Source organism: Hesperophylax consimilis, chromosome 13 (genome assembly GCF_061612785.1).
Source record: "Hesperophylax consimilis isolate HC1 chromosome 13, BYU_Hcon_1.0, whole genome shotgun sequence".
Taxonomy (NCBI): Eukaryota; Metazoa; Arthropoda; class Insecta; order Trichoptera; family Limnephilidae; genus Hesperophylax; species Hesperophylax consimilis.
The window spans coordinates 12,014,079-12,027,288 of NC_142848.1; positions in this window are offsets into that span (position 1 = coordinate 12,014,079).

Sequence of the window (13,210 nt, forward strand, 5' to 3'; positions counted from 1 at the left end):
GTGGCGAGCCCTTCCCGAGCAAGGAAGAGGTCCTGGGATCAATTCCTAGATGCGTATGAATCTTTTTCTTTGTTTTCTATTTCCCATATTTCGATGGAGATTCGTTAATATTGTATTAAATGATTAAATATTACATTTTGTGATTTTACTCATATTACTCATACTCAGTTATTCCACTAGAAAATTTAGAAAAAAACACGTTTAAAAAGTTTGAGAAACTAGGATTATTTCTATATTGAATGTACCATTATAAATTAATTAAATTAATCAATAAAGTTACTAAGAAAGTTTGATCACATGCAGGATTAAATTATTATCCTATTGTAGAAATATATCAATAAGGCTTTACAATATTCGTTAGTTTCGAAATATAGTAGCTTTATCCTGAGATGCTTAAGTGATTATTGCTTATTTCTTCTCCTACGAAAACTTTTCTATTGTAATGAACAATCCAACATAATCTAATACGTTTGCTTTTCTCTTTTTATCGTTACATTAATTCTCATTTTCCGAAGATACATCAAACGTAGGTAATACATGTGGGTGGATAATCTCACTCGGTAGCAATATATTATTTTGTAATAATTGTTTTTTTAGAATAAAATATTTTATTTGGTGATATTGAATTCCGTGTTATGCGTGTTGATAAAAGGACCAGCCAAATTTACCAGAGAAAGAATCTTATCAAAAAAGGTCTTGCTCTGGTGGATTGAATAGAATAAAGATACCCTTCTGTTTCTTTTACCTTAGGTCTGAAGGCAGTGGGGCATCATCCCTATTGGGGTATTATGTGAAGCTAAAGTTAGTGGGAAGGGAAAGTAGATGCAGAAGAAGAAGGTATAAAATTTATCTAGCTTTTCAGATCTGGTAACTAGTCGCCATTTAAAACAACATCAATTTCAATTTGGGAGGCGGATTTGAATACCGAGAATCATTTATTGTATAACCAACACCTCTGCCATAAAACGCCAAGTGCTTCGCTACATTTTGTGATTTTTCAGGGGTGCTGTTCAGGATGCGCCTGCCGACCAGCTGCGTAGCATGCCAGATCGGAAGAAACTGGTTTGGGGAGACCCTTTCACCTCTCTAACTTGTCTCTCGACCCATCGCCTTGCGCCGCATTGGGAGGAATATATTCACATGTCCGTCACTCCTGGACACACTGATCCCTAGATTCCTACCCAACCCTCATACCCTTTACCTTCCCAGAACTTCTCTCCTTCCTTTCCTTAAAAAAAGACCCACCACACAGCATCCCAAAATCATCTTCTGTGTGGTGTTAATTTAAAAAAAATAATTTCTTCCACCATGGCGATACTGAAAGTATCTACCACTGCTGTTTCTACTATGACAGGGAAACTTGAACACTTTACGAAATAAATCAAGCATTGATACCTACTTATAGATAATTTGATGCATTCTGTAAATACAGAATGAATTGTAAATAAATTGAATGAAATGTCAGAGAACGTTGTAACATATAAAAAGATAAGTAAAAAATTGGAAAATTTACCCGGTATCTGCACGGAAAATATTACCGAAATGAAATACTGTTAATATATTAAAATTCTGGTCAAATTTAAAATGGGACTGCGGGCCTATAACGAATGAATTGACAGAGTTCGTAACAAAGTATCAGTCAAAAGCAAATGCGGACGGCGGAACACGTGTTCAAACAAATACTGATATTTATACTGACATACTTATATTGTAGTATGCCATCATAATATCTATTAGGAAAAGAACACGTATTTTCGATATATTCTTAATGACTAATATTTTATCATGAACTTAGCAAGCCGCCACTTTTTAACTGGATCATTTTTCTCCGTGTTTGTACCAATTAATCAAACAGTTTTATAGATGGTGCGATCAATGATATTTATTTTTCCATTTCCAGTACAAAAGGGGTGATCGAAAATTAATTATTTAGAAATACTCAACTTTTCATCAATATCGCAAATCCGCCCCTATTGAAATTCAAACTATGCATTTTCTGTAACTTCCCTCGGAACCTCCATCGGACATCCTGGGGTAAGAGATATATTGAAATGAAGATCACGATCAAATTAACCCGGCCGGAAGCGGGTGTTGTAATTAACCCAGATTTACAGAGATTCTTCTTGAACAATTGTCCGGAAATAGAGTCCAAATCCTGAAATCCAATTAATGACGTCACAACACGCAATTCTGTACATTCCGAATTACGCTTAAAAGGTTGTAGGTGCCATCTATTTGTGAATTTGGGTCTCTTTCAGACAAATGTGTCTTTTATGAGAAAGAGGGAGAAAAGTAAGAACGAATTTATCAGCGGCGTTTCTTTAGGCCAGTCATTCCCAAAGTGTCTATATCGACCCCTAGGGGTCGACTTCGACCTGCAAGGGGTCCATGTCAATTAACAAAATAATTGGGGGTGCATGGGATGTAAATTTATGTATCCAATACGTCTGTTTCGACACAGGTATATCCTAGTGAGACAAACACCTGTAAAATAACTTTATATTGTTAATAAGAAATAAAATAAATAAATTTAAAAAATTGGGGTCCACGAGAGTAAATCTCATTTAGGCAGGCAGTTACCAACATTTTGGCTTCGCGTTAATGTTTTAGGCAATCAAAGGCAATTAATTAAACCAGATAGTTACATACATAATACTTTCTTTCAATAGATACAAACATTTCCTAATGATTGTATTGACTGTTTTTTGAAGTGAAACTTCTTTAGGCGCGTAATGAATTTTCTGGGACGGAGTAAAACCGAGTCAGGATCGACACGAAAATGCGGGTACCCCCACCACCGCTCACCGTTCACTGTCCCTCTCTCACCATATGCGCTTGTTGAGGTGGGGGAGCCGCTCACGAACGTTCTCTCCCGACACGGGACAACAATCGATGCAGTTTTTGCACGATTCATTAAGGATTTAAGTGCTCATGTATATATCTCGCACTTTAGTTACCATAACCCAATTATCACGACATTAGGAAATGATATTCATGAAATTGACAATGAAAATGGCACATGATTGGTAAATTGTCATTGTAATTTCTTTGTAATTTTTAATTGTAATATTGTTATTTATGTAATATTGTATACTTGTGAATAAATTGAAAATTTTTGGAACTATACATTAATCGAACGTCATTCATCTATAAGAAAATATTAGAAAAAGCAAATCCATGCTTCGTCGTTGAATTATTTAACCTCTAATTTTCAAACTAACCTAAGAGAGAAAATAGAGATGATGAAATGAAAATAGAGAGAGAGGAATACTAGAAGTTTCACTTCTGTCTTGCGTAGGCTTGACACACCCACTTTTTTCAATAATTTATACTACGAATATAAAGTAAATACGCAAAAACTCCAGTAAAATCATATTAATCTAACTATATGTACCTAATGTACATTTATTTTCTTTATTCATATTTCTTTTTTCATTTAAACCATAGATAATGTAACCAACACTGTTTTGAATACATAACATATAATGCCCACGCACAGGCTTCGCCTTTGTGGGATTTTTTCGTTACTGTCTTATGTTTTGTATAATTATATATGTACCTGTATATATCAAAAAAAAGTTAAAAAAAAAAAAAATGACAAAAAAAGACTGTGTTTTGGTAAAATCCTTAAAGCCAAATTTTTGAGAAATATCACTTTTCTGTGTTTTTGTATGGAATAATTTTTTAATGTATTGATTGAGACATTGAATTTTTTGTATCAATTCAGGCTCATCCATCTCACTGAAAAAAGTATGCACCTATTTAATGTAATGCTGTCTTTTACTTAATACATTTCTAAAAATTGTATACATATTTATTTTAAAAATTTCCACTCTAAATTAAACTCTATAAATGTGTCAGCTTCAAAAACACATTTTAGTTGATGAATTTGTAAAAAAAAATTAATAAATCAAGAGGACAAAACAAAAAAATCGGCACAGCGTCTACGGGACAAAAAAGTTTGGGAACCTATGCTTTAGGCAATAACATTATTTTTCCAAGTTACAAACTTTCCTTGTAGATAGGACATAAAAAATTCAATAAAAAGTTATTCGTCTTCATAATATTTTGAATGGTCGTAAAGATAGCAATCATTGAATCTGTAAGCTCTCTCGTAAAAGGGGATGCTTTATGTGTGTTTGTAGGCACTTAAGTTTATTATGAAAATATTATATTATGATGGAATTTGCAAGCTTGGGAGATTTTAGAATGATTTGCTTTAAATTCCAAAAAAAATCAATTTTGATATTCTTCAATAAAACCTCCCCAGTATTTTGTCAACAGGTACATGGCCGGTCCTACCGGGGCGCAATTGGAGCAATCGGTCGCCGAATTGGTAAGGCGTCAATGCGCTGACAAGGAATTTGACTTGCGCCAGACGTTCTTTGGCTCAGAACCGGCCCTGAACAGGAAGGTACTAAAAATCAGTGGAAAATTTGACAAGTTTGACATTTTTGGTGTTGTTGAATCTGAAAATGTTTTTTTTTGATAATTCTGTTTTTTTATGAATATTTTCAGGAAATCCGTGCGGCGCCCGACAACTGAAATATCCTGAAAATCTTCATACAAAAAATCGAATTTTCAAAAAATCTGTTTCGGATACAACAACACCTATTAGCACTTTAGTACACCAACAAGTCACGAGCCGCCACTGCTAACAAAGTGACTTATAATGATAATAATTTTTAGACATGGCATTATATGCATTTGTACATTTGTGTGTAATATGCAATAACGTATCATTGATACTTTTTTATCGTTAGTGCATATTTGAGCCTGTTATTTATTTATTTAACTCCCAGAGGGTTTTACATGTAGGTAGAAATAATAAAAATTACAATATATCAATAAAACAACAACAAAAATTAAAACACAGTGATCAAGTTGTGTTGGAATACGTATTTTATGTGATCCAAGCTAACAATAAATATGTCAATATCAGCCAAAAATTGGTTTCCCACAGTGTGAAGCCGCTGTATAAGAGAATGGAAAATATAGTCGCGTTTGAGTATGCTGCAGTAGAATATTTGTGTGTATTTTGTCGTGTTCTTATTGTGGATATGTGTAGGTTTATGAGTTGCAAGTTAAATTCAGTACTTTTAATAAAAAGTTTAAATCGTTTATCTTATAATTTACGTATTTTTAGAGTATTTAATGGTCGTTAGTGCATAGTTACGTTTTTTCCCGCCATGAATGCCTATTTCTGTACTTAAATTCAATATAGAAACGGTCGATAGTATTTTTTTTAATTTAGTTATAAGTTATGTTTAGAACAGGATCGTTTGCAAATTTTAACGAAAAAGGATATTGAATAATTTAAGTAGAGATTGCTCCGTGAAAAAGGCTATAAATACTAACTTAATGAGCAAAGATGTTTAAAAAAATAAATATTGCAAAATTTTAAGACCACTCATATAAAATCAAACGATAAGATCGAAAGCATTGGCTTAATAAACCCGGCGTATTAACATAAAAGCCTGTCAGCATAAGGTAGCACCCATTTTCAATAACTTGTAGTAATAATTGCTCTGTGCTTACATTACAGTAGGGTGCGTATAAACACGCGAGCCGAACTGCCGAGCTGAACTACGACATATGGGAAAGAAACGATTCGTACTCAATTGGGTATGCATTTGATATTATGTAAAAGCTAAACATTGTGCTGGGTTTTACCATGTACAACATGCCGTGTACCAGTGGCGGTTCGTGACTTTTGGGTGTTCTAGAGTGCTAATATTACAAAAATGGCATTTTTGATGTAAACCTGTAAACGTTGTCTTATTTTTTTTTTGAAAATTAGATTTTTTGCATTAAGATTTTAGTTTGTCCACACGGATATCCTGAAAATCTTCTTACAAAAAATCGATTTTCAAAAAAAAAAAGTCCTTTTCAGCTACAAAAACATCAATAATGCCATTTTTGTAATATTAGCACACTAGAACACCCAAAAGTCACGAGCCGCCACTGCCGTGTACAATACTGACAGTTAATTTTGTGTAGACGGTAATTTTTTGTTGTTAACAACACGGCATTCGAGGAGGAAAGATAATATGTTATTATGTATCATGTTATATTATAATTAAGATGTTAATCGAACAGCAAAAAATGCACATCGTGCGTGAAAATACGTTGCTGTATCTATAAAGAGACGTTTAATTAAGCAAAAGATACATGTATCCATATGTCCAAATATAATAATTCTCGAATTTACATAATTTATATTACGGCTTTATAAATTGTACAAGTCACTTCAATTTAAATATTAACCATTAATATTTAGGTATTTCTCTAGGACTGGTTGCCTTTATGAATCATCATACCAGTGTATATGTATCATAGCCCTAAGGGCTGACCTGTGTAGTTTAAATGGGTACAATTAGAGCACAGCTCCAGGCACCTAATTAATTTGGTACGGCGAATTTGCAGTTGATGGCTGTCTTGTGTGTGTGTGGAGTAATTGATCGTTATTGTATATTATTATACTTTGACCTAGATATGGTTTGTGTTGTTTTTTTTTCTAGTTATAGTTGGGTGTAGGTATACGTAAAATTCTGTAAAAATATTTGTACCTAACTGGAGTGACAAAGTGAAGTAAGTATTAAGAGTGGTTATTTCGACTTAATTAAATTAATATATAATAATATTATTGTTTTAAATTTCGTCGACAATTTGTAGAATGCTATCTTCGTTCTATTGAAAGCTTGTTCGACTTACTTCTTGCCAAGTTTTAGAAAGAACAATAAAATTATATTCCTTTGTAACATAGGAACAAAACGAATGACGCCACGTTAGTACCAATTTGTGAATAAAGTGTGAAAGTTCTGGTAATTAAAACATTGTGTATTATTCGTAACATTCTGGAAGTGACGAGAACAAAAGGGCTGATGAGTTATCGTTAAAGTTAAGCACGCGAAGACACAGATGGTGTTATGTTTCAGCAAGCTGTTAATAATTATTACTATATTTGTTATACAGTCGTAAATTTCTAAATAGTATAAAACAAAGTCACTATCCGCGTCTGTATGTTTGTGCGCTTAGTTCTTCTAAACTACCCTACGGATTTTGGTAAGATTTTCACCATCATTTAGATAATATCTTCCTAAAAATTTATCTGTATAAAACATTCTTTTTTTTTATTTATAGAAAGTAGATAAAAGTCGATATTTTGTAATCATCGTAAAAAAAATATTTTCTGGCGCATACATTGCTAACATTGGCTAAACCTTAAGAGATACATCAAAATAATGTACTCTGGTAATTTACTAGAGATGGTATATGTATATCTCCTAAGGATAACTCCCATTAACGCCAGGTACACGTCAGCTAGTGTAGGTAAATGAGTAATTGCGTTGTTTTTGTAAATTGGGGTTTTGGAAATCATTAGACTCCGTAGGAAAAGTAACAGTTATTCAAATGAACGTTACCATTCAATAATTAAACAAAATATAGAATTATCCAATTGCAACATTATTCAAGTGCAGCAATAGGGTATTTTCTATTCTTTCTATTTTTCTATCTTTCTACTCTTTCTATCTTTTCTATTCTAACGGTATGAATACCGTTAGAATAGGTGTTTTTTCTGATTCTGATCATTGTACTAAAAATCTGTAATTTGAATATTTTCTTTCAAAATATTGATTTTAAAAACTATCTAAAATCGCACATTCCGAAATGGGTCAACTGGCTACAACGTCATTATTCATTACGATGTAGAAAACGCTACTGTCCGGCTAATGCCACTGTGGCTCGTGAATTTAGGTTTTAATATTAAAAAATAGCATTATTGATATCATTGTAGCCGAATATTTTCAGGAAACCGGTGCAGTGCACTGCCAAACTGAAATTTCCTGAAAATCTTCATACATAAAAACGAATTTAAAAAAAAAATAATCTTTTCGGGTTAAACATCATCAATAATGTCGAATTTTTCGACACTAAAACTTTTTAGCACTCTATCACACTCAAAATTAACGAACCGCCACTGCTGGCTGGCAAGACGGCTTTCACCAACGTTATAAAAATGTACCTATTGGTCAACATAAAAATAAAATTTAAATATCTTAATTATCATAATTTTTTAATTTAAAATAAAAACAATGATAATACCCGATTGTTATCGGTCAGAATTTTTCTCAAGTTGTTTGTGGTGGTTTACTATAACAGTAAGTTGCATGACAGCCTCCACTTTTGAGCTCATGTTATAATATAGTGTATTATTTTTAATTAATAAATTATTGTGAAATAACACAAGTTAATCGCATTAAATTTGCTTGCGCACGCCGGAGCCCGTTAAATGTGTTTCGGAATCAATTATGGTTCCTTCATCGGTATTAGTAAACTAAAATACGTATTACATGTAGTAACACTGTGTTCTGATGAACGAACCATTGTTTTCGAAACATGTTGATTATTATTAAAATGGTGGTGTTAAGTTATTTATTACCATTTAATTAAAATGTTGCCACAAAGTTATTTATAAATTATTGAAGAAATATTATCCAAATTAACTTGTATTGTAATTATGTAATAGTAGCATCAGGATCTACAACCTGCTAAAAGAATTTCATAAAAATACTTACTACATAGAACAAACGCCTAGTTGTCCGCTATTTGATCAGCACGTGTGTTTTTTTTATAGAAGGTAACGCGGTGTAAGGCAAGAACTATTAATCATACTGACAAAAAGTACTGAAGGTAAATAATAAATACATGAAGTAATAAGTAATAGGTCATAATATGTTTTAGTTATATAGGGTGTTAAGGGACGTACTTGACTTAATTTAACCATTGATTCCTGACATTATTTAGAGTACAAAAATGTAAATGACTGTTAAAAGTGATTCAAGTATGTCCCTTGACACCCTGTATACACGTTACACCTCGAAACGTTGGGGGTGATTATTTAAGAAAACCTTTTTTTTTAATCACTAGAGCCCAACATATTTTGTGTGATTTATCAACCATTTGTTTAAACGCATCTTCATAATTATTATTTCTTCCCACTCGGTCAGCTGTTCTATTAAAGATTCGAAATGTTTTGGTGGCCATTTTGTTATCCGAAAACTTACATTACTCATCACACTAAAAGTAAAGCTACGATCATACTATGCGGATATTTTATTTTGGCTTTATTAAAAAACTTTATTAGGGTTTTTTTCTTAGATTATCATGGATAACAAACTCCTAAAGTATAGCAGTATGAGAGTAGAACACAGTGTAAGTATGATATAGGTTCTTACATTTTAATTTTATTATGGGAAATGTCTTTTAGGGGTAAAAGGGGCAAGCGTGGCAAGACGGGACGACGCTCTTGCACGGAATGACCCATCATTTGGCTAGCCTCAAAACTCAACGACTCTTTCCGCCCGATCGTAAAAACCTCTGTGCGGTATATTTAAAAAATATATACGTGAAGCTGCTAAAAGTCCCAACTGCTCCCAACAGTCTGGAGCCAGTAAGACTACGGTATTGTCGTGAAGGTGAAGGTATTGGGGAGAGGAAGGAGATGCTATGCTATACAAAGCCATTTCAAGCAACGTTTCAAGTCGATACTGAGAGTATCTTCCACTCTGGAACATGTCGCAAGTACACAATATATTACTTTAAGCAGAGATGTGCTTTATTTCAAATAAATCCATTTCAAATCGAAATGCAAAATGGGTATTTTCCATGTTGCATTTTAAATGCTTTTCTAAAAACCATTTTGCATTTTAAATGCTTTTCTCAATGCATTTTCCATTTTAAATGCTTTTTTGCAACATTCTTAGATACTATCTCCACTCATCTTTTTTTCATAAGACCCATATAACAGTCGGTCCTCAACCTCGCTATGAGAGATAATTAACATTTGTCAAGTTGCTCCCTGGTAGGAGCCCTGGCAATTGAGTGATACCATTACAAAAAATACTGAACATGGGGCCATGACGCTGTAATATTAAATGTTAGATAGCAGTTTCTATGTTTTTACGTTGGCAACATTAGTACCGCGCAAATTTTTTGTGGTTTCATAATCTGTAGTCATGGTGTTTTTGGATTTACCATCATGTAATATGTTTGTTCTACATTGATGTCCATTATTAAATGACAAAATTGTTTAAAAATTCTATAATTGTTTGACCTCAGAAACCATTTTGCATTTTCTATGCATTTTGAAAATAGGTATTTTGTCATTTTGCATTTGAAATGCTTTTCTAAAAACCATTTTGCATTTTGCATTTTCAAATGGAAATGTTTTGACCCATTTCCATTTTGCATTTAAATGGTTTTGGGTTCCCATTTTGCACATCTCTGAATTTAAGTGATCTGTGAAATAACCCAAATTAATCACATAAAATGTAATTGCGCACAACAGGATTTTGAACCCGCGACCTCCAGCTTGCTATTCGACAACAGAGCCATATAACTAAATCTGAAAAATAAACAGACAAAAAAGGTAAATAAAAAACAGCTTTGTATAATCAAAATACTTTTTTTTATTAATTTATCGTATTATACTTTAAAAAATTTACAAAACCATAAAGATTTAATTCAGTTTATTCCACAGGAAGATTGTTAGGTGAAATATTTTCCCCCAAAGCTTGTATAGTGTAATGAAAATAGTACAAATGAATGTTCTAAACAACAACAAAAATTCTGACATAAACGTATGTACATTACAGTGCGGTTTTTAAAATTCATCAGTTATATATTTTTCAACTCGCAGAATATAAACGTTATTGGAATTTATCAGATACACAATATCGCACAACCATAATTTATTTAAGTTTTTTTTTATCATACTGGTTTATTAATACGAAAATATATTAATTATATGAAGAATACCCATTGGAAAAAGGACAAAAGTGGTTACCATGTTTGTTTTCATATTACTTACGTAAATATGCAAAACATCAAAATTTTTAACACCATAGAACACTAAATTGATAGATCTGCCCTAACATTAAATCGTGTATCATTTCGACAAGCTGGAGGCAAACTACGTGACTATATTTTTGGCACCAGGACGGTTCGAGAATGCTTTAAATAGAATACCACATCAGTCGTACATTGACCGCTGAAGAGCGCACATTAAAATAACCAAACCCTGCACAGAAAAGCAAGTTTGCTAAAGAGAGGCAAAGGTTTGCAACGCAGTACGATGTGGGACTTTTCTACGCAGGATCTAAAAGTTCATTTTTAAATTAATCACAAGGCGTTGGCTGAAAATGAGTGAGGTGCGTAAATTATAACACACTTGTAAAAGTGTTCCAACTAAACCAAAGAGACTCAAATATTAAATTTTTTAAATAATTCCGAATATTCGTTAACCTGATTTGGAATTTGTAGATTTTTAAGCAGCCAGCAATTTGCGCGCCATTGTAAAAAGGACTATTACAAAGAGAGCTGCCTATGTACAATCAGATTAATTTATTGACAAATCACAGAAAGGGAGATAGTCACGCCGCCTCCCGCACTCCGCTTGGTTTGTTCCCCATTCCACGATTGGCTGTTCTATCAATTTTAATGTCTATGCACCAGACAAAGTATGTGACGTTATGTTTACATGTAAAGTTATCAATTGAACAAGTGTAACAAACAAACAAAAATCGTTTAAAAAAATAACCACTAAATTGCTTTATATACAATCATGATTTAAATAGGCATTCTGAAGTTCCTAAGTGAATTAAAAAAAAGCCACCGTTACCGAAGAAATATAATATTGTTTGCGAATGAAATAAAAACATGTAGTAAAAGACTTTTTATTTGCAGGCAAAGTATGACACCTAATCAATAGCAAATTACATACCGTATTAGCCCAAAATAGAACACCGTTCCATAATTAATAAGATTTAAGTATTTGAATTAAATTATTCTAACACATATCTTAAAAGAAATAATACTTTGCGATCGAGGCTGGTCATTTTGGTGGGTTATTTAAGCTTCATAAGGTATTAGTTTTTCATGCATACTCCGTTGTTGTATATTATTAGAACTAATACGGTAATTAGATAGTTATGCATTTCTAAAACGTTGGTTATATAAAATAATGAAAACGTAACAAATAACTAAATAAGGTGCAAGAGGGATTATAATGAAGGTTGCAGGGAAATGCGGGTATAAATAAATATTTAGGCACAATGTCACCACAGCAAAAAACTTAATTATACATCAAAATGAACATGACTGCAAAAAAAATGCTTTCAATCAAATAAATACAACTTATTTAACTGTGTCAGCATTTTTATATATTTGAAATAGGTAAACATAGGACAAAAACTTCAAAATACCTAACTTTATTCAGATTAATGGGACTGACAGATTACGCTATGTGGGAGATATTCATTCCTATTGGGATTGTATGGCGAGCGATATGCTGAAATAGGCCAAGCCACGAAAGTATAGCACGCTTATAGCGTGGTCCGTCGCAAGCTTAAAGCACCAAATCCCTTTTAGCAGGTAAGCGTAAGGTATTCTATGTATATGATTTAAGGAAGAGTGTCCCAGAGTGGCTTTGTTTTATATACTAATCTACAGAATTATTGATGAAATTTTGCACACTTGACCTTCAAAACTAGAGGTAGGGCACTGTCTGCATAAGATTTCGAAAAGCCACTTCTATCCCCTTTTCCCACCCCTTTAGCAGTTTTGATATTTCTTGATGAAATTTTTGCACACCTGATGTTCAAAACAATAGAAAAATTTACTCTCTCCATCAATTTCTAAAAATTCTACGCAAACCTGGCAACGTTGGGGACTTCAGCCAATTTGTAATAAAAACACATCCAAATTGATAAGACTTGCCCTAACATAAAATCTGGGTATGATTTTGACGAGCTAGAGGCAAAGCGAGTGACCATATTTTTGGTACCAGGAAAGTTTGAGAGTGCTTTGGATAAACAATGAAATCTGTCATAAGTTGACCGCCGAAGTGCGCACATTGAAATGACCAGATCCTGCGCAGAAATCTAACGTTCGCTAAAGTAAGGCAAAGATGTGCAGGGCAGGGTACTGTGGGACTTTTCGGCGCAGGATCTGAAACTTCGTTTTTAACCAAACCGCCTGGAGTAGCGATGCTAAAAATGAGTGAGGTGCGTAAATTATAACACATTTGTAAAAGTATGTAACTAAATAGTGTAACCAAATGCAATTTGGGAAACAATCCTGAATATTTGTTTAGCAGATTTGGGATTTGTAGTTTTTTATTTACACAGCCAGCAAATTGTGCCCCATT